Source organism: Saccostrea echinata, unplaced genomic scaffold, assembly GCF_033153115.1.
Source record: "Saccostrea echinata isolate AGI-Se365-2 ecotype Australia unplaced genomic scaffold, CSIRO_AGI_Sech_v1 ptg000077l, whole genome shotgun sequence".
In the NCBI taxonomy this organism is placed as follows: Eukaryota; Metazoa; Mollusca; class Bivalvia; order Ostreida; family Ostreidae; genus Saccostrea; species Saccostrea echinata.
The window spans coordinates 357,851-384,358 of record NW_026889826.1 but is presented as its reverse complement, the minus strand read 5'-3'; the positions used below and the strand labels follow the sequence as shown (position 1 = coordinate 384,358).

The 26,508-nt window shown below is 33.0% G+C and overlaps 1 long non-coding RNA gene across 1 annotated transcript; it reads left to right on the top strand.

The window, feature by feature from the left end:
- The first annotated feature begins 724 nt into the window (after positions 1–724).
- LOC133176625 (uncharacterized) lies at positions 725–22,142 on the top strand. The gene is made up of 5 exons (XR_009719501.1): positions 725–840; positions 3,665–3,760; positions 8,199–8,296; positions 19,611–19,683; positions 21,603–22,142. It is a non-coding gene; the product is annotated as an uncharacterized LOC133176625 (long non-coding RNA).
- The last annotated feature ends 4,366 nt before the right edge of the window (positions 22,143–26,508 follow it).

The window sequence follows — 26,508 nt, the reverse complement described above, 5'->3', positions numbered from 1 at the left end:
CCCCCCCCCCCCCCTCCAACTAAATTACGTACGGGCCTATTCTCCATCCCTGAGGTTTTCTTTCACCAAAGAAAGATTAATTGGTAACAGTTCAGATATATAGCAATATTTACGGAAGGGAATATTCTCGTTTAATTATGAAGATGTGACAGTAACTAAATGTTACACAGTGAGTGTAACATTTATTTAATATTATTGTAACAGTTAATGTTTACAAGTGAAATACTGATACTATGAAATTTTAATGGATATATAGAAAATATACAAGTACAACCATTATTGTAAACCACATACACGAAAAGCTTTTTTTTTCCCAAGCAATTGGAAATTCTTTACAAATCATTATCGCAGCCTAGTTCCCTTCATTATTTTCAGCAGTTCAGTGACGGAGATAAAATGATCATTTGGGGTTTATACCCCCCCCCCCCTCCCCACCAAATGAAACTAAAAAATGTTTGGTTTTGGTCCCCTTCAACTGAAATTGATTCCTATTTACCATGCTTACAGGCTTAACTATGAAGATGTGACAGGGAGTGTAAAAACAATAATTGTTCAGACGGATACATAAGCTGATATAAATATCAAATTTTAATGGATAGATAGAAATTAATATACAATTACAACCATTTATTATAAACTACATAAAGATAATTTTTCAAGCAATTTGAAATTCTTCATTTTTTAAGATAATATTTTATTTCGTATATATATGTTTATAGGTTTATTCGTATCAACAAATCTGTGTACGAGTTAATAACGCACCCTGGGTTCCCTGCATTTTCAGTGACAGAGAACCAGATATAAGAATGCAGGGAAACAAGCCTTGTTACAAGGTTTGAGGTTTGTTTATTTTATATTTTAATTTACACTTTTTTAAAATTATTATGCAAAACTCTGTGTGCAGATGAATATTTACATTTTAATGTTATAAGTCGTTTTGTGGTTCATTTATTTGCGGTGACTGTCCCACGTGTGTTTACCTGTTAACATTCACCTACTGACCTAGAGTCTTCAAAATATACCTTCTGTAATCATGACTGTTGTAATCTTGTTTTTATGTTAGTTTACCATATGTAACTTGACTGTTGTATAGATTTATAGCGATCACTGCAAGCTTTTAATATTTATGTGAAGAGAAATTTCAGACTATCAATCACAGGCACTTGTTTCATATACGGTGCACCCCTACTTATTTTTACCACAAGGTTTCTAACTCAATTTTAGGCACCCTGCTTCAAGCTCGTATTTTGTTCATATATCAATCATTAACCTACTTTAAAATGACATTGTTCGCTTCATGAGACTTTTTTCTTGTCAAATAAATCGTTTCAGACGTCTCTGGTCGAGACTCTTTATTGTAAACCACTCATTTATTCCTCGAAAATTACCTCGATACATTGTTAAATTTAAGACTTTAGATGGGATACAACTTCCAGTTGGGGTAGAATAAAACCAGAGACTTCCGAGTATTCCATTCCGAGGTCTCTGGTTTTATCCTTCATTTATAACTCCAACCGCAAATTTGTTTTGAAAATTACCTTGATACATTTTAAGACTTTAGATGATACAAATTTCATTTTTTTCACAGGTCACGGGGTTTCAACTTAAAAAATAAAAATTCTCACCGTTAAGATATGTTGGAAATTTTAGCGTGATATGTTGATAATTTGCCAAATTATTATGTAATAAAAGGGACTTTATATGATCACCCGGCGCTGTCACTTTAGTTCAGTCTTCACAACAATTCTTTTTCAGCACATGCCCTTCGGGCATGTAGACCTATCATTTGTACCCAGCGCATTCAAATTTGTACATGCCCTACTCAAAATTCTTACATTTACCAGTATTGTGCTACAAAAAAAAAACATTAGGTTTAAAGGTTTTATATTAATTTTTTCAGCATTGTATTTCTCCGTGACTGTACCACGTGTGTTTATTCACCGTGATTGCCATTTTCTAAAGCGTTTTTGTTCATTAATAACTTTTGAGTTGCATGCTGGTCATTTGTTGGCCGGTTTAGCTGAACTGAATTTCAGAAATGGGATCATGACTGTAGTGCCACAGTATGTGGCATCGATGAACGTCTCGTAATTTAGCAAGAAACTTCGAGAAAACAAATAGGTTAAACTAAACACTTCAATGATTAGATTGACAATCATTTGACAGGTCGTATCGAGAATGTAGACAGGCAATCCATCTAAGACATTACATATAGCAACGTTTACGGGAATAATGGGGGTAGGACAGAATAAATGGCAAGTAAAGATCGTACAATGAAAGAAGATTCACATATGCCCTCTTCGGACATGTAATTTGACAATTTTTACATGCCCAGCTGCAAATTTAACAGGTCCCTGGCATTGGACTCCCGGGTTATTTGGAAGACTGTTAGTTTAGTTTCATGAGGTCCGACAACATTGTTTCTCAATGTCTGCTCCCTCTACCCCATACACTTATCTTGATAAAATTATATAAATTATATTATTAATTACCCTGGTATATAAATTGTATAAACCGGTCTTGTTATAAATTATATAAACTGGTCTTGTTTATATAATTTTACAATGTCATAAACAGCTGCTTAAGTGCATATAATATTGTATTAAATGGATTTATATATAGGATTAGGGAAAGATCCTCACTTGATTATGCCAGCATATTTTGCTCGTAGGAGTTTATTATCTACCACACATGATCAATGTCACTTTTGGACGTGAATGACTTTTGACACCCTAACTTCAGTTCAAATCAACGTTAACTTTATGTGACGTCTTTCTGAATCTTTTTTGGCATGTAACTTGGGTAAAAACAATTAAAGTACTCTCGATGCATTTGATTTCTCTTAGCCCGTTTAAACATTTCCTAGGTCTATACCAGTTTTTGCAGGGGCGAAACTATATAGAAGTTGGAAAAGAAACCTATCCCCTTTTTGACGTATTTGGTTTTCGAGGGGTGAAAATTTTCAATGTTACACTCAACTACATGCAACATTTATTATATTATACTGAATGTTTTATACAAATACAAATAATAGTGAACCTTGAGCGCAAAAATCTGCGCAGTCACTATTTTTTGGAATATCACCCGTCGTCAAGCAATGTTGACTGTTGCGACACTGGAGGGCGTGGCTTCATTATTCAGTGGGTAATAGTGCTTTTTAACAAATGTTTCTTGACGAATCAGATTGATTCATTTAATATACCTGAAAGTACAATATTAATTAATTGTCATCATTTTCCTATATTAGCTTTTTACTGGTAATGGTTTTGAAATGATAGGAACATGCACTGTTCAAAAAGTCTTAAAGTGTTGTTTTGGCTCAATTTCTTTGTTAGATTACTGTGTTGAACTAAGGCAGGTCAATCAAAGTAACATGATCCAATAGATTCCATGTACATTTAGTACTGTAAAGTAGACAAATTTATTGTTCTCACAAATATTTCTCAAATATTGATTTAAGTTGGTCTCCTGAAGGATGTATTAATGCAATTGGTCTGCTTAAGGTATAATATAGACATGCATATTTTATTTTGAATTTGTATTATGTCAATCATTAGAAATATATGGATCTTAATTAAAAAAACATTGTTTTTATTAGAATTTAAGATATGTATAATAGGCATATATTCTTCATGCTTTTCCATAATTAAGTCCTTTTTTACAGGGTCTCTGCTAGAATCATGTGGACCCCAGTGTAACACATCTATGGAAAGAGAGAAAATCTCAGCTCAAGGGTCAACATGTCTTTATTCCATGAAAGGTAAATTGATAATTTTTTTCTGCTAAAATACTCTTTTATAAATTATAATATCAATGCAAAAGAATGAACAAACAACATACCTAACAACATTTTGAAAATGAAAGTGCAATAACAGTTAATAATTATGATCAATTGAATGAATGTTAATAATCCAATCAAAGTCCTTGTTGTATATCATTTTTGCTAGGGCTGTGTATTGAGCAAAAAAAAAGAAGAAGACATTTTTTAATGCGATATGCAATATATTGGATTCTTTAACAATTCTGTCAAAAAAGTCTTATAAATCATTATGCATGAATTTTATAAAAATAATAATTGTTTTGCAACTCATTTTTAATTTTTTGTCTCACTGTCTTTAAAAATTACACTTCAAATTCAAACTTTTGTTGACTGTAAAATCAACATGCTAAGTAAAGTTGTCTATGTATTTTTATGATTTTGTAATAATCATCTAAGATGTGCTACCTCCTTAACGATTATATCATTTTTGATCAGTTTTAATTCAAAACAGTTAAATATAATCTTTGGTGATTGAAATTCCCAACTTTTTCACAGAATTACATAAAAAAACTGCCTGCCCAAAATGTATTGGAATTAAGTTATTTTTTGGATACGATATATTCATTAATCTAGATATGTATCAATATATTTGGTGCAGCCCTAATTATTGCTGGTTCATAAATAACTAAAAAATAAACAAATGCCAAATGTTGGCATGGTTGGCATTGCAACTGTATCTTACACATTCAAATCAGGCCATTCTTACAAGTTTTGAAACATGTTGGATTCTTCACTAGTGCTGCTACTACAGAGAAGACAGCATGTTTATAAACTGTGTCATTCAAAGTTTCAGTATATATATGAGAAACACAACAAATCTGAATGCTTAGCCATTACACTAAATGATGAATCTACTTTATTGTGTTATTTATTGACATTTGACAATCATGATTTATAAATCATTTTGAAATTTTTAAAAACAAATTAAAGCAATTCCCATCAATTCCTCCCTAGACAAATATATTAATGATAATTTTTACAGCAATACCTTGCTGTAAATTTCAATTCAAGTGATTTGATTTTTGATTTTTTTTTTTTTGTTTGTTTGTTTGTACATTTATGGTTAATTTATCCTTAGAAAAAAATTAATAAGAAAGTAATTTTATTAAAATTTTATAACTTAAATAATGTCTAGATTCATGTATTGAATCATAAAATTGTTTTGAGAGATGTATCATATCATAATGTCTGTGTATTATCCAAACCCAATATACCTACATATCACGATGTATCATTTCAGCATTTATTTGTTAGTGTTGTTTGATTTGTTTTGTATATGCCCTTTCCTGCTCAGAAAGCAGAAAGCAGAAGTTCTTGCTTCATAATTGTCACTCAAGACCTGAAACTGTATTAGAAATCTGTATGACGTGTGAAATTTCATATCTGTTTTGACATAGTTGTTAATTTGTATAACAAAATGCAATAATACAACACAATTAATTTAATAGCATTAATTTTTGTATCAGCAAAAAAAAAAATATATATATATTTTCCCTACCTACTGACCCAAGTGTTTAAAGACTCAATCGGCAATGCTAAACCAACAATTTTTTAATTGTGGCCTTATCCACTGATATTTCTTTTGTTCTGATTTTTAGTTTCTTTTGTTCTGATTTTTTGTTCATTGAAAAAAATTAACGCCTTTTCTTTAATTCCTTAATTTTCAAGTTGAAGAGTGCATCCCGACAATCAGTTATGATGTTACAGTGTCCACTGTCCAATCCGACAACTGTGCAATCCAGCACACTGGACTTTCCGACCATTAAAACTTAAATATTTTATTCCCAAAAATTTCTTTATAATATATATAGAATAAAACACTGTATATTCCGACCACTGTACATTCCGAATTCTGGTGCTTTTTGTCGACAAGACTAGATAATTACCTTATGATTTTACCTGGGTAATTCGACATAATTATACATTTGTACCATAATTAGTCGCTAGTCCCATTTTGGCACAAGCTTGGTCTACTTAGTTGTTAATTACATGTATTAGTTTGATGGTGTTTATATAAACAATAAATGAACTGTGTTTGAATTTAAAAATTAGGCAATCAGTACTCTTCGTTGTTATCAATTTTATTCTCGCATTGACAAAATAGCATCCACACGATAGAAAATAAAAAGGAGTACCTGATATTTAGATTGCCTTTACCTAACAGAATAAATAAGATTTTTTGCTTGAAATTGAAATCAAACACGCAGTCAGAGTCCTTTAATGTCATGTCTCCCTAAAAAATGAGTACAGCAAACTGCTGTATAACATGTAGACAACACACAATTTGAAGACAGCATCTCGTCTAATAGAAAATGTTTCATTTCCGGGTTAATATACACTGAATTAAGTGAGACTGTGCACATAAAAGATTTGCAGGAAGCAAAAAACTTCCACTTTAAGTAGACCCATTAAATTTTAAAATGTTAATGTTGTTTGATAAAAATTAAATCGCAATAACAATGTTTTAGAGGTACGTCCCATTTGTTTGAAAAGTCACGAGAGGGTATTAATAGCACAGTCTATCTTGAGAAGTTAACAATGCAGAAAAAATCGGAGAGAAATGTAGTGTAGAAAAAAAAAATAAAACCACTGTTTACAGAAGGTAGACAAAATATTTAATATCTACTGTTAGTAAGTAAAATGCTAAAAATTAAATTGCAACAACTCGAAGCGATTGGCAGTTCCATCTGTTTTGCACGTTTAAAAGAAATTATCATATATTACTACAGAGTTTACTAGTGCTGTAACAAATGATGTGTCTCAAAGAAATGTTAATCAGCCGAAGGTATATTTTATACAACAAAGAAACACACACACACACACACTTTGACAATTAAATATACATGTACTCTAAACCTAACGAAAAATGTTTTTTTTTTTTTTCTGTATGAAGTCACCTGACATTTATCATAATGCTCAGAAATATTCAACACTGGGTAATCCGACACACTGTCTAATCTGACATTGATTTTATTCCCCTTCAACATGTTGGATAAGACAGGTTTCACAGTATATCAATGACGTAATGTATGCAATATATAAATAACTGTCCCACCTGCCTGCTAATGTGGAAACAAAACTTCCCTCCATAACAAAAGAGTGCACCAATGGAGATCATTCGGCAAACCTCGGCTGATTCCGTCACCTTCATCAAACGTTTGATGAGGTACGAATCGGCCGAGGTGTGCCGAGTGCAATGGAGATAATCTCGAAACTTGTGTAGTAAGATCAACTCCTAACAATGCACCACTTTTCAGCATTTATATTCATTGCTTAAGGGTTTATTCTTACTAATGAAATAAGTTGTGGTGATGCCTATATTTACTGTAAGACATTTGTAATAATGAAGCATTTGTACCCTTTATCAGTTATTTACAAACAAGGCATTTGAAGAGGATGAGCACAGTGCATTTTTTTTTTATCTGAAGTTAAGGTGATTTTAAGCAAAAAACATTTCTTGTCCATATTTAGAAAGCAAAATATTTTGACTTAGTTTAAAGTTTTATAAACCCATTAAACTTGTTAAAAAATTAAGTATGTAAACTAAATTTTGAATAAAGAGTTGGTCCTCTGTGTAAAACTTGCTCTGTGAGCAAGTTGGAATTACAATGCCTTTCACGATTCCTTCACAAAAAATGGGGTGATGACCCACAATATTAATAAATGTAGATTAAACATCCTATTTATGTCAGTTATTGTATTAAATGAGCTTTCAACCATTTTATGCTTTATGGTTTTAAATAATATTTTATATTTCATAAATTAGACAGTGAAATTTGCAAAAAAAAAAAAAAAAAAATTATTGATTTTTAAACTGTTGTTACATTTAGGAATGTGGGTATATGTACATATCCTGTTCAAGTCTTTGTGTATCACATTATATCATGATATACTTCAGACAAATTAGTACACCCGTAGTTTTGAATACAATTCATACATTGATTTCATTTGCCGCAATGGTCTCTTTAATATTGCAATAATGCATTTGGTCTTCCTAATGCATGTATAATGCAGGTACTGTATATACTCTATGTCCAACTTATAGGTGAGTCATAAAAAGATTAGTATTTTGAAACCAGGTTAAAACATCAGAGCATTGATTTGAAATTGTCAATTGATTCTGGCAAAAAGTTGTACCGATTTATAAGCGGGTCAATAGCAAATCCCTCCAAAATAACCTCAAAAAATACAACTGATTTATAGGCAGACCACCTTATAGGCGAGTATATACGGTATAGTTTTTGTTGAATTTTGCTAACAGCAAAACACTATGAATAATGAATTTTGGAAAAAAAGATTATTAAGTTTAATGATGCATGTATGTAGTATAGAAATATTGTTCATATGCCTGTACATGGTACAAATATGCATTTTACAGAATGTACATATGCCAGAATCATATGGACCGCAGACTGGCCTTGGTGATTCCGTTAAGAAAAAAGAGGAAAAATCAGTGCTTGTGCTCATTGGACAAAGGTAAATAGATTTATTTCATGAAACTAAACATGTAAATTACTAGGATATTAAAATATCACAATTAAAATACATGTACTGATTTATATATATATGGATATCAGTTGATCTCCTTGATGCAGTTAAATGCATTTGTTATCCCTTTTAAGTGGATCTTTTAAATATTATGCAGTTTATTTAGAAGCTCTTTATTATCTGCACTGTTCACTTTTACAGGGTGTATGCCAGAATTTTTTGAAGAACAGTCTGAATCTGACATGGAAAAAATGAAGAAAAACAGCCTTCCTGTTTATAAATCTACATTCTGACAAAGGGTAATTTTGTTTAGTTCAATTAGAAGTGCACATTTAATTTCAGTTGCTTTCCTTAATGATATATTATAGCATTTTTATTCCCTTATGAACAATATGTATACTTGTAAAGCATGTATCACAAAATCTTCTGCAAACAAAGTTTTGGGTGTATATTGCTTGTTGCTTAACGTCCCTCTTGAGAATTTTTCACTCATATGGAGACGCTACCACTTGCTGGTGGAGAGCTGCAAATTTTTGTCCTATACTCAGCACTTACGGCCATTGAGCATTGAGGGATCTTTATCGAGCCAGCACCTACTGTGACACGGGACCTCAGTTAATACGTCTGTCTCATCTGAAGAACGGGTCTCCACATTCCACAGTGGGATTCAAACTCGCTATGTAAGGATCAGCTTCTTTCTCCGCGACTCTAGAGTAGACGCTCTAACCACTGCATCTGCTCTACTTTGGCAACTTTGGGTGTATATAAGCATGGTTGTATATAAGCATAGGAATCATCATGTCCATCTGTCTGTTCATGTGTTTGGCCACTTGTGTGACTAGCTTTTTTGTTCCAATTCTGGCTGAGATAAATTGATTTAGGTCATCTAAATACAAACAAATTAAGGGAAATTACTATGGTATTGGGATGAACATTTTGGAATACTGTCTCATTGTTCCATTGTAGATGGTCTCTTTAATGTTGTAATAATGCATCTGGTCTTCCTAATGTATGGCATACACTGTATGCATGTATAATGTTGTTAAAGTTGGATGAATGTAAAACAGTTCTTGCGTGATGACAAAGGTAAATAGATTTAGTTCATGTAACTAAACATGTAAATTACTAGGGTATTAAAATCTCTCGTTTTGAATACTGATTTACATGTGGAGAGTAGTTGGTCTCCTTAATGCAGTAATAATACATTTGATCTTCCTTATGCATACTGCATATTTATTTTTATATAAATTTAATGACTGACATGTATGAGGGTTGATCCAAAAGTTTGTTGAATTTCTTCATATTTTATTTATTTATTAGTGAAAGAGGTTGAATACTGATTTAGATGTGGATAGTAGTTGGTCTCCTTAATGCAGTAATAATACATTTGGTCTTCCTTATGCATACTGTATATTATATAAATTTAATGACTGACATGTACGAGGGTTGATCCAAAAGTTCGAGGAATTTCTTCATATTTTAAGGTCACCTGAGTAACTCAGGTGACCTATTGCTATCCGTTTTCGTCCGTCGTCGTGCGACGTACATTAACATTTGAACATTTTTAGCTTCTTCTCTGAAACCGCTCAACCAATTTCAACCAAATTTGGTATATAGCATCTTTGGGTGAAGGGAGAGGGCAAACAAACATTATTTTAAAGATTGCCTTAGCATGTTGTTTATTCTGTGCATTTATGGCAATTAATATTAAAATCGTCCAGACCTGTTAAAACCCATGGATGTCCACAAAAATGTTACTCAAATCAAATTTCATGTTAAAATTCGAAGTAAATATAAATACCTGTGTAATTGTATAATGGTGTAACAAATGTTTAAGAATGCCATATTTAAATTTCAAAAATTGCTCTAAATGTGCATGAGATAAATATCTAAATGCTGTGAAGAAGCACTGTGCTACAATTACCATATTAAAGAAGTGATTTTAATGAAATCTTGTTTCTAAAAAAACCTGTAGAAAATTTAAAGAAAATTAGAAATCACGATTCTTACCCCAAAACCATCAGATGGTATGAAAGCCTTCAAACAATGTGTTTTACATAATTCGCATTTCCAAAAACTGTGATCATTAATTTGCCGACCTATTATTGTATGTTCTAATGAAGGAGAATTCATGTGCAAACTTCTACATGAGAAGAATAAAAGTATTGCCGTGTCCTGCAAGAAAACAAAATCACATTATATTATCAATTGCAGATGGTGTCTACGTCTTTCAACTAATTTTGCAATGGCAAGAGTATCTTCTATGTAGTAACTGTTTTGAACCAAGACATCCTACTGACAACTAAGTCCATGATACAGAGCTTTCTACTGCCTTGTTTAGAATTTTACATGTCGAGAAATTTATGGTCAGTGTAATGACCTTGTTTGCAAATCTAAATCTTCATTACGTTGAGTTTAGACTTTCATGTGAATTTCATGGTCCCTGTCCCCCTGGGGCCTGAGGGGCGGGGCTAAAACCACCAAAAATAATGCAATCTTTAAAAATCTTCTTCTTTACTCCTGGATATCAAGCAGTCAAACTGTTCACATCATTGTAATAAGCATTGAGCCCTCTACCAAAATTTTGAAATTCATGGCCCCAGGATCAGGGGTTCTGGTGCTAGGATGGGGCAATATAGATCATATAGTGAAAGTGCATTATTTCTTTGAAAATCTTATTCTCTGCTCCTGGGTATTAAATAAAGTAACTAAGTACATAGTTATGAAAAGCAAGACTGCCTCTTCCAAAATTGTGAATTTCATGGCCTCAGGGTCAGGGGTTCTGGTGTTAGGGCGGGGCTCTATTGATTATATAGTGAAAATGCATTAATAATTCTTTGAAAATCTTCTTCTCTGCTCCTGGGTATTAAATAAAGTAACTAAGTACATAGTTATGATGAGGAAGAGGGCCTCTTCCAAAATTTTGAATTTCATGGCTCCAGGGTCAGGGGTTCTGGTGTTAGGGCGGGGCTCTATTGATTATATAGTGAAAATGCATAAATTCTTTGAAAATCTTCTTCTCTGCTCCTGGGTATTAAATAAAGTAACTAAGTACATAGTTATGATGAGGAAGAGGGCCTCTTCCAAAATTGTGAATTTCATGGCCCCAGGGGCAGGGGTTCTGGTGTTAGGGCGGGGCTATATTGATTATATAGTGAAAATGTATTAATTCTTTGAAAATCTTCTTCTCTTCCCCTGGGTATTATTTAAACAAACTAAGTACATTGTTATGATATTCAAGATTGCCTCTTCCAAAATTGTGAATTTCATAGCCCCAGGGTCAAGGGTTATGGTGAAAAAGGGGGAGGGGCTCTATTGATTATATAGTGAAAAAGCAAAATTTCTTTGAAAATACTCTTTTCTGCTTCTGGTTAAAAAGCAAAGAAGCTAAGCATATAGTTATGATGAGCATGATTGCTTCTTCCAGAGTAGTGAATTGCATGACCCCTGGGTCAGATGTGCTGGTGTAATGGTGGGGCTCTTGATGATATAGTGAAAATGCATTAATTCTGTTAAATAATCCTGTCTGCTCCTTAGTGTTAATCAGATAAACAAAGTGATTACTTACATGTATGATGAGCAAACTTCTGGTCCCAGGGTGAGAGGCTCTGGTGTTTCTAGGTGTCGGGGGGGGGGGGGGGGCTCTATTGATAATATAGTGAATCTGTAGTAAAAAATGCATTATTTCTTTGAAAATCTTCTCTGCACCTGGGCATATCAGAGGCAAAACAAGTAAAAGTTTTCATAAAGATTTTTGAACATCTGGCTTCGGGGCCACCAACGTATAAAATCTCAGCTCAAATCTCAACCTCAAATCTTAGATTTCTGCCTCAGCTGAGATTTTCCTAAAACATCATGCCACCAACATCTCTGAGATTCGATCATCTCACGTAAGCTGAGATTTGAGAAAAATCTTGGACTTATTCTCGTTGTTATATACGACCTTTTTTTCTGAAAATGCATGAATTTGTTGAATCAATGATTGAATTTACCTTTTAGTCAGTTATTTATGCAATATTTTAGTGAATATCACGAAAAAACACATCCCACACTTCCTTCATCTTTTATTTGTTGTTTCGAGTCATTCAACAAAGAGGATTCCATTTCGACATTTGCGACAATAAATTTTCATTGAACCCCCCGTAAAAAATCCCTACAGAAGAATAACACAAAAACATATCTAAACTTTGTAGTCTTGGTTCGTCTGTTGACATAAACACACAAAAACATACACCGAGGCGTCACTTCCACCATTGTGACGTTACGTGTAGCAGGTAGGCAGATCAAGACTATATTCCCCAGACTGATTAAAAGAAATCATTTTTCTTTGTTTGTTATATATGTTAGATATATCTGTATTATTCTTAATTCTCCATAGCAAAAAAAAAAAAATATGAGTCATAGGGACTATTTAAATTTAGAATAAACCTGAGTGAATTTTTTTTCAAGCAGATCCACCAAAAAAAAAATGCTCAGTAGGCCTATATCATGTAAATTTCTCACATGCTGTAATAAATTTCGCGAGTATACCATAATTGTGGAAAAACAGCAAACATATCCAGGAGCAGGTAACATACGCATGCTTAGTTTTACAGGATTTAATTTATCAAGGAAATTTCTCGAGGAACTGTTTAATTGTCGGTGAATTTCAGCTCATATCCCCCCAGAAGGAAGAAAAACCGGCTGAAATTTGAACTAAGGGCATGTATAGGGAAGCGGCAAACTAACACATCGCATTTTTCTACGATCCCCTGTGACAAAATGTCTCGGAAAGTCTTCTTTTTTTTTTTTTTAGATAAATAATAAACAACGAATATAGCACCACTTGACAAATAATCATCGTTACATTGAAAACCCAAATCAATCTCGCTTACGCTCATTGAGTAATGAGAAACTGATTAATTTCTAATTGTATCGTAAATAAAAGTTTCACTGCGTAATGATGTAATTTTTAAAAAAAAAAAAAGAACCTACGGATCATACTTTTTTGCTTCAAAATGTAAGTTGTTGTACTAAAAAATACTGTTTGTTAAAAAAGAATCTATTCTTGCAAGTACTATAGCTAGCAAGTACATTTGAATAGATGCAGTCCTTCTTGTGATTTATACATGTATTTCAGAATGGTCATAAGTCAAGTTTATTCTTATAAATAATATAAATGGTCAAGGATTTAAGTACGCACAATACATTGTGAGTATAAAGTCGATCCAAATTCTCAATCAAGAATTTTATAGATTTAATTAAGAACCAAATTAGACAGACTGCTATCATCTGTAATAAATAAATGGCGATTTACATATTATTTCGAAAGAACAGAAGAATTTGTACATGAAATTCTAGACAGATTTCTTTTAATATTTCGTATAATATTTACCTTAATAAATAGTAAAATATAACTTCCTGGGAAAAAAAATACGGGACCGAGGAGTTTTGATATTTTATCTAGTCATATTTCCTTTTCTGATATACATGAACATTGTGAATTACATGTAATAAAAATGTCTTGTCACAAATAGCTCATTTGAATATGAATTAAATTAATTATATTAATTCCTGTATGAATGAAGATATAAATGTTATGTACGAACGTGCCACTAGAATATTCTATTCTTTATTTTTTTCTTTATTTATTTTTTTCTTTTGGTAAAGTTTAAAGTGCTTGATTCCATGCATGGACAATATTAATATAATAAGAATATTTACATGCGCATTATTACCCCCCCCCCCCCTTCACAGGATAATCAAGTTTTGGGAGAAATTAACATCCTTTCTGTGCTTGTATGTTAATTTCGTGTATTTATTGATTAAAATGTGCACTGTCACAACATTTGCGATCATTTTACCATAAAAAAAAATTGTGAGATTTTGTTTGAGACTGGTATACATCAATCTCAAGATTTTCTGAGAAACCTCAGAATTTTTTCTCAGCTGAGTCGGAAAAAACGTTGGTGGCACGCATGTTTGAGAAAAATCTCAGACGTGAGAATCACTGTAAATAATGTACTTGAAAGGTTAATAGTATAAGAGAATTATGCAAGGTTTTTTATCGTATAATACAAAAAGTACTTTCATAGTTTTAATGATCAGGTAGACTTGTAAGTAAAAGATGAATAAAATTGAGACAAAAATAACTTGTCTTATTCAATGTTCATCAAAGACCAAAAGAGTCCAATGTAAAAGATTTTCAACAAGGAATTAAAATACCGGGTAGTACAGAAGCACTAATAGTTTGTTAATAACTGTATGGTGATAGTGATAAATGGGGAACAGATTAGAACCTAATTTATGAACTGTTCATGAACACTAGACTAATTATTTTGTTGATCCTGATCACCCTATTTTTCTTGCTTTTGGGCAACAAAGCTTCACCTTTCAGTTCATTTTATACTCTGTGGATCCTCTTAATTGTTGTATTATAATCAGATGACCGTTAAGGCCCTTGGGCCTCTTGTATTTATTTATTAGTGAAATTGGTTGAATACTGATTTACATGTGGAGAGTAGTTGGTCTCCTTAATGCAGTAATAATACATTTGGTCTTCCTTATGCATACTGCATATTATATAGATTTAATGACTGACATGTATGAGGGTTGATCCAAAAGTTTGTTGAATTTCTTCATATTTTATTTATTTATTAGTGAAAGTGGTTAAATACTGATTTACATGTGGATAGTAGTTGGTCTCCTTAATGCAGTAATAATACATTTGGTCTCCCTTATGCATACTGTATATTAATATAAATTTAATGACTGACATGTACGAGGGTTGATCCGAAAGTTCATGGAATTTCTTCATTTTTTATTTATTTATTAGTGTAAGTGGTAGAAAATTACAAATAGGAATTATATAGACACTTGTTGAATTTTTTTAATAAACAATATTTTAAATATTTATGATAGTAACTCTATGGCAGTTGCCATAGCAAAGGATGTTTGAAAATGCAGGGGAGACATTTACTCGTTCATTATCATTTTAATTCTTTATACGTGAAATAAGAAAAATCCTGCACTAAGTGGCAAATAAAACGAAAATTTTGTCATAATTACGATTGCTTGACCACTAATATACCTTTCTGTGAGAGTTTTACTGATTTAACTTGATATTTAGATTATTAGTTGATGATTTCTTGTTCATATTTTAATTGTTAGAGAACATCACATTTTGGTCAAGTTATAAGTTTTGTTAAAATCTTGGGAACACTCTGACTTAAAGGGGTATACTACTGATACAGGCTGGAGAAAAATGTATTAAGCAACTGATTTACCAGTGGCATTAGAAATTTAAGAAAAACAGAACTTCCATGGAGGTTGATTAAAGGTGTGGCCGCCTTTTGGAGGGTCTGTTTTTCTCATAGACAAATTAAGCGTTGATGGACGTTGACCGCTGACGTACTGTGCTTGACTTTGCTTCTGAAATTGGAACACCATATGCAAAGATGGGGAGTATTTTTGAAATATGAGTATAATATTAAGATAAGTTGATCCGTGTGAGAGGATACCAAGGCTTTTCTTGAGAGAGAAAAGGAGAAAAAGGCAGAATATTCTGTAGAATTACTTAGTCGAATTGAACATGAGGGTGAGATGCTCCTATAACGCTCCTATAATGTGACATGACATACTTAACTTGACGTTACGTAGAAGTCTCCCCCTGATTTTACAACTATCAATGTTCAGAAAGCTCGTGTGACCTTATTGGTAATTGGAACATGGTGAAAATTTCCAGTATTGTTGCATAAAGACTCCATATTATAAATATGCCTATTTTTTGCTTTCATCAAATCACAATAAAATTTTAGAGATAATTAAATTTCACAAACTTTTGGATCAACCGTCGTATTAGAAAAAAGATGGATCTATTAGATTGAACAGGTTATAATTCACCTGAGTCATTTAAATTACTTATTGCTATCTGTGTTTGTTCAGTCATCATGTTTCAAGTGTTGTCTGTAAACTATTGAACATTTTCAGCTTCTTTTTTGGAACCAGTTTCAACTAATTTCTCAGTTGAAGTATACAGACATAATATAGAAGTGATTTTATTGACTTTCTCAATCTATCCTGAATTTAAAAATGTAAATATAAGCATTTGATTGTAAAAATTGAACATTTAGCATCTCATAACCAGAGTTGGAAATTACTGACTGCCCGAGGTAGTCTGTTTTTCAGGTAGGCAGGGACAAACTTTAGATTAACCTCGGTGGTCGAGGTCATTTAAACAGCTAGTTCCTGTTTTCCTTTTTTTTTTTTTCAGGGTATAGTAAGTCTATAGAAAATAAGTAAAATATAGTATATCAAAGGAACACTTCTAGTTAAAAATTTGAGTTGACCTTAGGACCAATATTGGTTTCAGTCTTTAGAAAAAGCTTATCGATGTATGTTCAGATCACTGACTTTAGGCCACATGTGTGTAGTTTCTTGTTTCTCATGTATTGCTTTAGTTCTACGTTAATGGTAATCTAACAACCAAGCTTTATGACAAATGAGATGGCTTTAACTTTTCAATTGTCAACTTCTTTTACTTATTTAGCAATATACCTTCATCACCTGCATACAGGGTTTATATCTCTCAGTTGATTTGATACGAAAGAGCATCCTCTATGTTTGAATTTTTTTTAAAACGAGGTAAGTTATTGACAAACAAGTTGCTGAAACAAGAATATCAGCAGTCTTGTTTAAAGTTATCATTTTGTAAATTCTATGGTCGATACAATGACCTTGTCAGCAAATACAATTTATCATTAAGTCAAATGCTGAGTGACGTTTTTCATACTTATTGTTAGGCCATTATTTACACACTGAATTATCGATGGATTTTTCCATTGTTTCCCAGTTGTGACAAGGAGCACATGGCGTGTGTGACCGGTCTGCAGGGGATGCTTACTCCTCCATGGCACCTGATCCCACCTCTGATGTTTTGGAGGTCCGTGTTTGCTCTGCTCCTATTTTGTATTTTTTGATGGGCTTTTGAGCTTGAATACTGTTTGTTATCTCGATATATTTCATTCTAGTCAACTGTGTGTTCATATGATCCTACCTCAGTATTTACAGAATTATACATCCTTTGTATGAGGGTCATTCTTGATGTCTGACTGAGTAATGGCAATGGGACATAAAACCTTAACTGACCTTACCACATTCTTTTCTAATCTGAAAACCCTCATGCATTTTTAGCATAACATATCACCAATGCACACATTTTTCCCAAGGAATGAACTGCATCTACTCTGCATAGAACAGTATCTCTCCCACTGGCACAACAGTACTATTACATGTCATTATGTTCTTGAAAGGAAAACACAGCAGTTATTGCTCAGCAAGATTCTTTTTCCTGACACCTGCAGTATCGAGTAACACAAAGTGAATGATTAGTGTCCTCGAACAAAGTGTGCTTACAATGAGGTATAGTTCCGGTTGATTGCATTTAGTTAAAGAGAATTTATGATCTGCATTTCTGTAGATGTCTTTTATATCAACACCAAACATGCATTTAAGGAAGAAAATATAAGTAAAATGCAAAAGCCTGTATAAAAAAATCAAAGTGCAAGGACAAGTGCACTTAAGGAATGCTTAATGGGCCCTTTTTCAGTGCTGTATTACTTTAGAATATATTACCAAATTGTTCTCTTTTAGTAATAGTTAAACACAAGTGGACATTTCTAATTAAAATCACGCTAAAACATCAATCAGCATGGATTTGAAACAAATGAAGTTTTTTAAATGCCTATAGATCCGGAAAAGTCATATCAAACCCATTTTGAGTTTCAATCGTTTATTTAAATCAAGGGGAGGAGACATTTAAATCTTAAATCAGACACTTGAACAATCTGATGGTGGATCATTGACAGGCACATTTGCCGAATGATACTTCTTGCGCTATTTTACCCGAGAAAAAAATTGAATGAAGTTGTATAGATGCCTGTATCCATAGTGATCAAACTATGAAATTGGTACGCTTGCATTTGAAATAATGCAATAAGTATTAACATTAGTTCCTTTATATTTTAAAATGAAAAAAGGTGTATTTGGGTGGCTTTCAATACTGGTACCATTATCTTGCTTGAATGTTAAAAATGTTTGACGCTTTTATTTATGATGACATTTTAACGACACTAAACTCTCTTAACCCTTCTGTGTTCCTAACCCTCCCATTTTCCTAAAACCAAATACATGTACATACAAACTTCTCTATGCGGCATGACTTTGATATAATGATACAAAACGTGGCTATGCTTTACAGTGAGCATCTTTGAGGAATGTTTACCTGGGTAGAACTCACGTGACTACCGGTATTTTAAATAATTTATTCCATGGGTGGGTTCAACATAGCTAGATCATACAGGTAAATCTAAGCCCTTACTTGCTATAGGAAAAACATTGAACTTTTCATACATTTTTTTAATATTTTAAGTACAAGCCTAATCTTGTACAAATTTCCTACTTTCACACAAGTTTTATAAATGTATAATGCGTTTTTTGTCAATCACACAAGTTTGTACAATGTTAGGCTGACAATAAACAAAAGCTTTGAAATGAATGACTGTCCTCGATTTACTATAGAAAATCACGAATGTTGGCTGACCCCTACCACATTGTATGGCTTTGCTCTTTGTATATTCATGAATTTCAGCAATAAAATTTGTTGAATTTAGGGTTTAGATATCAATTAATGATCTGAGATGGAAAATTAAGCTTAATTTGATTCTTCATTTTTTCACATTTTACCGGGGCCCATAAGTGCACTGGTTCTTTAGTGTTTATACAGGTAAAAAGTTTGAAAAAATAAAAATGTGCCAACAAATGGATTCGAACCAGGACACTAAAAATGTTCATGGTGAGAGTCTGCGGTCTACCATTCTGGGCTATGCTGACTATGAGGACATTTGTAATAAATATAAACCAGTAAGATAGAAATAGGTTTTCACGTTTTTTGTAGTTTTTTTTTATATAAATCTAAAGCAGGGGTACGTGCCCCTAAAAAACCTTGTTTTAAATAATTGCTTAGATCAAAATCTATCAAAATTTCATAATTTAATTTAGGGGCAGGCAAAGGGTGATTATATTGCGTCTATCGGGTATAAATTTTCTTATCAGAAAATTGTAGAGATATGCAAGGTTAATTAATGACAACATTTATTTTTCCTTTTTGCCTAATACTTTTATGATTTTCACTAATAAATTGATGATTGAAAAAAGCCTTTAATATGACTGCTGATTTTATCTCCATCTGTTAATTTTTAACACCTTTTCTCGTGATTATAGGAGATAGAGAACAGATTATGATTTCTAACATTTACTGTTACAGATCATTTTCTTGAGATAGGTGGAACCAACAGTCAAATCCAGACACCTTTAAGAAAAGTAAAAATCTGACTCAGGTAAAAAAAAAATCATTTACAGTTTTATCAATTAGTAATTTTTACCTTAATTAACTGGACAAATCTCATTTGACGATATACAGGTCAAGAATGAAGAGTTTAAAGCCTAGTAGGGATTTTGGTCAATCATAACAGGTAATCTGCAGCCCCTATTGGGAATTTTACACTCATATGGAGACGCCACCACTTGCCAGTGGAAAGCTGCAAATTCTGTCCTATACTCTGCACTCACAGCCATTGAGCAGTGAGGGTCCTTTTTCATGCCAGCACCTACTGCGACATGGGACCTCAGTTTATAAGGTCTCATCCGAAGGACTGGTGTCCACATCCCACAGTGGGATTCAAACCTGTGATGTAAGGATCAATTCCTTACTTCGTGACTCTAGAGCTGACGCTTTAACCATGGCGCCACGCTTGTGACTAGCTCAGTTTTAAAGAAATCATTCAAGATATTTTTTATCAAACTTAATATGCTGTAAGATTAGTAAGACCTATTCAACTATTTCAAAAATTTTTGACCTTTCCTGTGACCTTGACCTCACTTTCCTTTAATTTGCATTTTGCATGGTTTTAAACCATTTAAGATATTGTTATCTAAGGCTATGCATCTATACATAATTTGGTGAGAACTTATCATCTATTCATTTTTTTTTAAATTTTTATTTCAATTTTAAAGAAACTTTTCAAGATATTCTCATCAAACTTCATATACTAACACAAAATTTCATGTTGCATTACTATACACTCGGCGGGGCATTCATGGCCTATGGACATATTTCTAGTGTAATTTGCTATTTCTGTTGTTTGTTTACTTCCGGTCAGTAAGTGCCCCCAAAGGGCAAGCCCCAGTCCTATTTTCTTTTCCAGGGTTGCAACAGCGCCCCCTAGAAAAACAAGTTGCACCATCCAATCAAATCTTGTTTTGTGCTGCTTTATGCCAATGAAATTAAGGCTGGACAGCATATGTATTATATTCTGACCAATGGGGTTGCCGTATTTTCAAATAATTAGGATAGACTTTCCACTTCAGCATTCCTTTCATCACTGAAGTGATGCATGCTCAAAAATTGACTAACTTTCATTTTTGTGTCAACTGCAGAGCAGAACGACACTTAGAGATCACTTTACCTGGTGTCTGTCTGTCCGTCTGTCACACCTTATATCTCCAAAATTTTTAGAGGCAGGGTTTTGATAATTAGCATTTATATATGTTTTTGAGCTCATGATACTATACTTTGAAACTGTATGAAATTCAGTTACCACAAACTTATTTAAATACTATGAAAATACATTGGGATCAGTATTCCACAATGAATCGTGTTGACTGACAAAGTGACAAAGTAAAGACAGTCTGAAATCTCTTTCCTCCGAGGATTGTTGGAAGCACCTACATGTGTATTAATAAAATGATAAATAGTTATTCATCATAATTTCAATTTAATTATTCATTTGAGGATTGGGGAACTATATTTTTTGATTGCCAGATTCTATCCCAGTCTTTTACTTTTGGATCCTCTTTTTTCCTTGCAGGCAAATGCATGAACCTCCATGCTAATATTAAATTAATAGCTGACCACTCTTAGATTTATTTACCTCTTTAATGAAGATACCTAGCAGGCGACATATACATTCCTTGAAGCACTCTAGTTCCTATTTGATTTTCACTAATATAATGATTATTGAAAAAAGACTAAGGTGCTCTATAGTGATCAGTCTATTCATTCATCTGTCTGTCAAATACACATATCCCTTGTTCAGAATACAGGTGACTCTAAATACTTCAAACTTTATATTTTTTAATAAGGTACATGTAGCTGCTTTGGAACATCTGAAAGGTCTATTACATTATCGCTAGTTTTACTAGTTTTCTTCATGTAAGTTGAATATATTTTAAACTTTTAAATTTTTATTTTTGCCAGGTAAGAAAGAAATTCAGGAGTTCTTAAATTGCCCTCAGAGTTCTTGGATTGCATCAAACTGCTAAAAGACCTCAACAAAAACAGTGTCTTGAAAAAAAAAATGAAAATATTCAGTGAAAAAAAAATTATGAGAGAAAAAGCCACTAAAAATCTTCAAGCCTTTGAGCTGAAATCTGGAAGTCAATCTGTGGACTTTACTGGTATGTCTTACTAATTAAGTCATCATTTGTGTATAATAAATACACTAAACTGTAAACACTTGTTAAAATGTATATAATTTTTAGATATAATTTGTAGCTCACAGACATCAATAGTTTCATGTAATTTAAGTAATAATGAAAATTTCCTGTTGTCTGGCTAGATTAGAAATTATATATTATTGTCCAATTTTGGATATTGTGAAATAATTCATTTAGTAAAATTGGGTATGCATACATGTGTGTACACTTACATGTAAATTAATTGTTATAGCAAATTTAATCTATCATTAAGTTGAATGTTGACTAATGTTTTTCATCAAAATTGTTTACACTGAATTGTTTGTGGATTTTTCGATTTGCCCAATCATGTCAAGGAGCACATGGCAGAAAATGCTTTCTCCTCCATTGCACTTGGTGTTTTTAGAGGTCTGTGTTTGCTCTGCTCCAATTTTGTATTGTTTCAATGGACTTTAAAGCTTGATCACTTTTGGTAATCTTCATATTTTATATACTATTAGAGTACTTGAAGAGAACTGTAAAGATTTAACATACAGTATAATGCATGTATATTGCACTTTAAGTAGAGTGTATGTGGTTTAGAAATGTAATTCATCTCATAGTGCATTGAATTTGTTGAAAATTAGAAACTTTGTTGAAATTGTTTTAGAATAATGTTAGATTGCAGATTTTTTTAAATCATGCAAGTAAGATATTGCTAAATATTCTTAAGCTTTTCTGGACAGTCTAGATGAGTTCTTGCTATATACCTAGCATTGTCTTCCCAGTTAAAATTTAAGGAGCAAGGTTTATTCCTAAGCTCTAACTGGACAAACTTGCATGGATTAAAGCACATTAACAGATTTACTTCAGATGCTTGACCTGATCAACATTTTCTTCATGTGTTTTTTGTTTTTGTTTGTTTGTTGTTTAACATCCCTCTCAAGAATTTTTCATCCATATGGAGATGCCACTACTTACTGGTGGAGAGCTGCAAAATTTGACCTATACTTAGCACTCAGGGTCATTGAGCAATAAGGGATCTTTTTTGTGCCCACATCAACTGTGAGGTGGGACCTCGGTTTATACGGTCGAATCTGAAGGACTGGTTCCCACATCCCCAGTGGATCTGAACCTTAGACTTAAGGATTAAATCCTTACTTGCGACTCTAGATTACACACTCTAGCCTTTGCGCCACATGGGGGACTCCACAAGAGTAAGTGTTTTGAGCAGTCCTATTCTCATGTAATTATAAACTGTATGTTGAACAAACCTGCAAAGATGATGTATGTTAATGTTTCAGGGTACCAATCCTTGATTTGACTTAGATTTTCTGGATTAATGACCAGTTTTTAGCTCTACTGGTCAGAGACCAGAAGAGCTTATGCGATAGTAAGGTGTCCGTCGTCCGTCCGTCCGTCTGTCTGTCTGTCTGTCTGTCTGTCTGTCTGTCCGTCTGTCTGTAAACAATTTTTCAAAACGCTACTCCTCCTACAGTTATGGTCCGATTTCAATATAACTTGGCACACAAGTAGACTACACTAAGATACATAATTTAGTGCATCGGTTTTTGATTTCGATGGACGGTGTTGCCATGGTTACTAAAAATAGAAATTTCTGTGAAATTTCTTTAAAACGCTACTCCTCCTACAGTTTTGGTCCGATTTCAATATAACTTGGCACACAAGTAGACTACACTAAGATACATAATTTAGTGCATCGGTTTTTGATTTCGATGGACGGTGTTGTCATGGTTACTAAAAATAGAAATTTCTGTGAAATTCCTTTAAAACGCTACTCCTCCTACAGTTTTGGTCCGATTTCAATATAACTTGGCACACAAGTAGACTACACTAAGATACATAATTTAGTGCATCGGTTTTTGATTTCGATGGACGGTGTTGTCATGGTTACTAAAAATAGAAATTTCTGTGAAATTTCTTTAAAACGCTACTCCTCCTACAGTTTTGGTCCGATTTCAATATAACTTGGCACACAAGTAGACTACACTAAGATACATAATTTAGTGCATCGGTTTTTGATTTTGATGGACGGTGTTGCCATGGTTACTAAAAATAGAAATTTCTGTGAAATTCCTTCAAAACGCTACTCCTCCTACAGTTTTGGTCCAATTTCAATATAACTTGGCACACAAGTAGACTACACTAAGATACATAATTTAGTGCATCGGTTTTTGATTTCGATGGACGGTGTTGCCATGGTTACTAAAAATAGAAATTTCTGTGAAATTTCTTTAAAACGCTACTCCTCCTACAGTTTTGGTCCGATTTCAATATAACTTGGCACACAAGTAGACTACACTAAGATACATAATTTAGTGCATCGGTTTTTGATTTTGATGGACGGTGTTGCCATGGTTACTAAAAATAGAAATTTCTGTGAAATTCCTTTAAAATGCTACTCCTCCTACAGTTTTGGTCCGATTTCAATATAACTTGGCACACAAGTAGACTACACTAAGATACATAATTTAGTGCATCGGTTTTTGATTTCGATGGATGGTGTTGCCATGGTTACTAAAAATAGAAATTTCTGTGAAATTCCTTTAAAACACTACTCCTGCTACAGTTTTAGTCTGCTTCTAATATAATTAGGCATACAAGAAGACTATACTAAGATACATAATTTATTGCATTGGTTTTTGAATTCGATGAACGGTGTTGCCATGGTTACTTAAAATAGAAATTTCTGTGAAATTCCTTTAAAACGTTACTCCTCCTACAATTTTGGTCTGATTTCAATCTAATTTGGCACACAGTTAGAATACACTACGATACATAATATGTATTTCTGTTTTTTTTTATTTGGGTGAGTGGTGTTGTCATGGTTACCGGTACTAAAAATAGAAATTTCCGTGAAATACTTTCAAAACGCTACTACTCCTAGTTTTCATTTGATTTCAATATAACTTGTCACAAAAGTAGACTACATTAAGATACATAATTCTATTTATTGTTGCATGTTGCAATGTTTCAAATCCAAGTGCTACTTTTCTTTTGTTATACAAACAGACCAGTAGAGCTACAGTCTCATCAGAGACTTCTGGTTTAGAGAAGGTTCATTCAAAGTAACAATATACTCTTTGGTGATCAGTAAACATAGATGATGCATCCTGCTTCTGATGCTGGATGTAACATACATTTTCAGGGTTATTGAGCAGTTAAATCTAACCCAGAACAACTTGCATAGATTTTGGATTCAGGTGATATACATTACCAGAGTGTTTGTTGAGTGAGACTTTGCCTTACTAGCGGATAACATATATAGAAGTGAGCTTTGTATTCTTTGATTATACACTCAGTGCCAACTACCATACATTTTATATAATAGATGTAGCTGTTGTTCAACTGAATATGATAAAACTGTGGATGAAAATAATTTGATTTTTGTACCTTTGAATGTATTGAATTAATTTGTAAAAGCTGTTATGATACAAAGTTTGATATTTTATCAAAGTTTTTAGCATATGCAATCAATAAATGTATCAACATTTTTATTTTATTATACTTTTTACCCTGCAAACTTCTTAAAAACAGAATAGTAATGATCCATTCAACTGATACTAGGTTAGTGTCACACTGTACTTGTATATCATGTATATTGAACTGTAAATGAGAAACATCTAAATATGTCAAATCACAGCATGAATCATTGGATTATGTAAGAAGTGCACTATCTTGTGCTTTGGTATGGTATTAATAATAAATGTTAAACTATTATTTTTTTTTTTCAAATTAACAAAGGATATGCTTGAGTGACTGTATTTTGACTAGCAGTAAAAATAAAATGATTTTGAAGCATTTGAATTATTTTGATTCATGGTCTCTGCAAGTTTAATGATAGCAAATATGTATATTGAACATGGCATCTACATATTGCTTTACTGGATCTTAATCACAGCATTGAAATTTTATGTAGTACATGTACTCTTGGTTTCAACTGGTCAAACATATTCTTAAATCACAAAGAATTTAAACAAATATAGGTATGATTCAGAACTTCATCAATTAGTTGGAAAGTGAATGCACTCAATGACTATATGGTTTAAAAGAAGCTGGGTATAAATAGCAGGAAAAACTACTTGATTTCCACTGTGAACTTTGTGTCCTCAACAAAACAATATGGAGTATACTATACTTGGTCTAAAGAATAAGTCTAATCTATGTCTGCATGTCTATGTCTGCATTCACTTTCAGGTTAAACTGTATTGGACATTGAGAGTTTGTTTGTTGTTTAACGTCCCTCTCGAGAATTTTTCACTCATATGGAGACGCCATCACTTGCCGGTGGAGAGCTGCAAATGACCTATGCTCGGCACACAGGGCCAATGAGCAGTGAAGGATCTTTTTCATGCCAGTATCTACTGTGACACTGGACCTTGGTTTGTACGAAGGACCGGTCTCCACGTCCCACAGTGGGATTCAAACATGTGACATAAGGATCAACTCCTAACACGGCAACTCTAGAGCATAGGCTCTTACCACTGCAACGTGGGCGACAGCATTGAGAGTTAATTGTGGATATCAGAACAAGCTACTCTGGGCTTATACTCTCTATATATTGATTGATTGATTGATTGTATGTTGTTTAGCGTCCCTCTCGGGATTTTTTCACTCATATGGAGACGCCACCACATGCCAGTGGAAAGCTGCAAATTTTGTCCTATACTCAGCACTTACAGCCATTG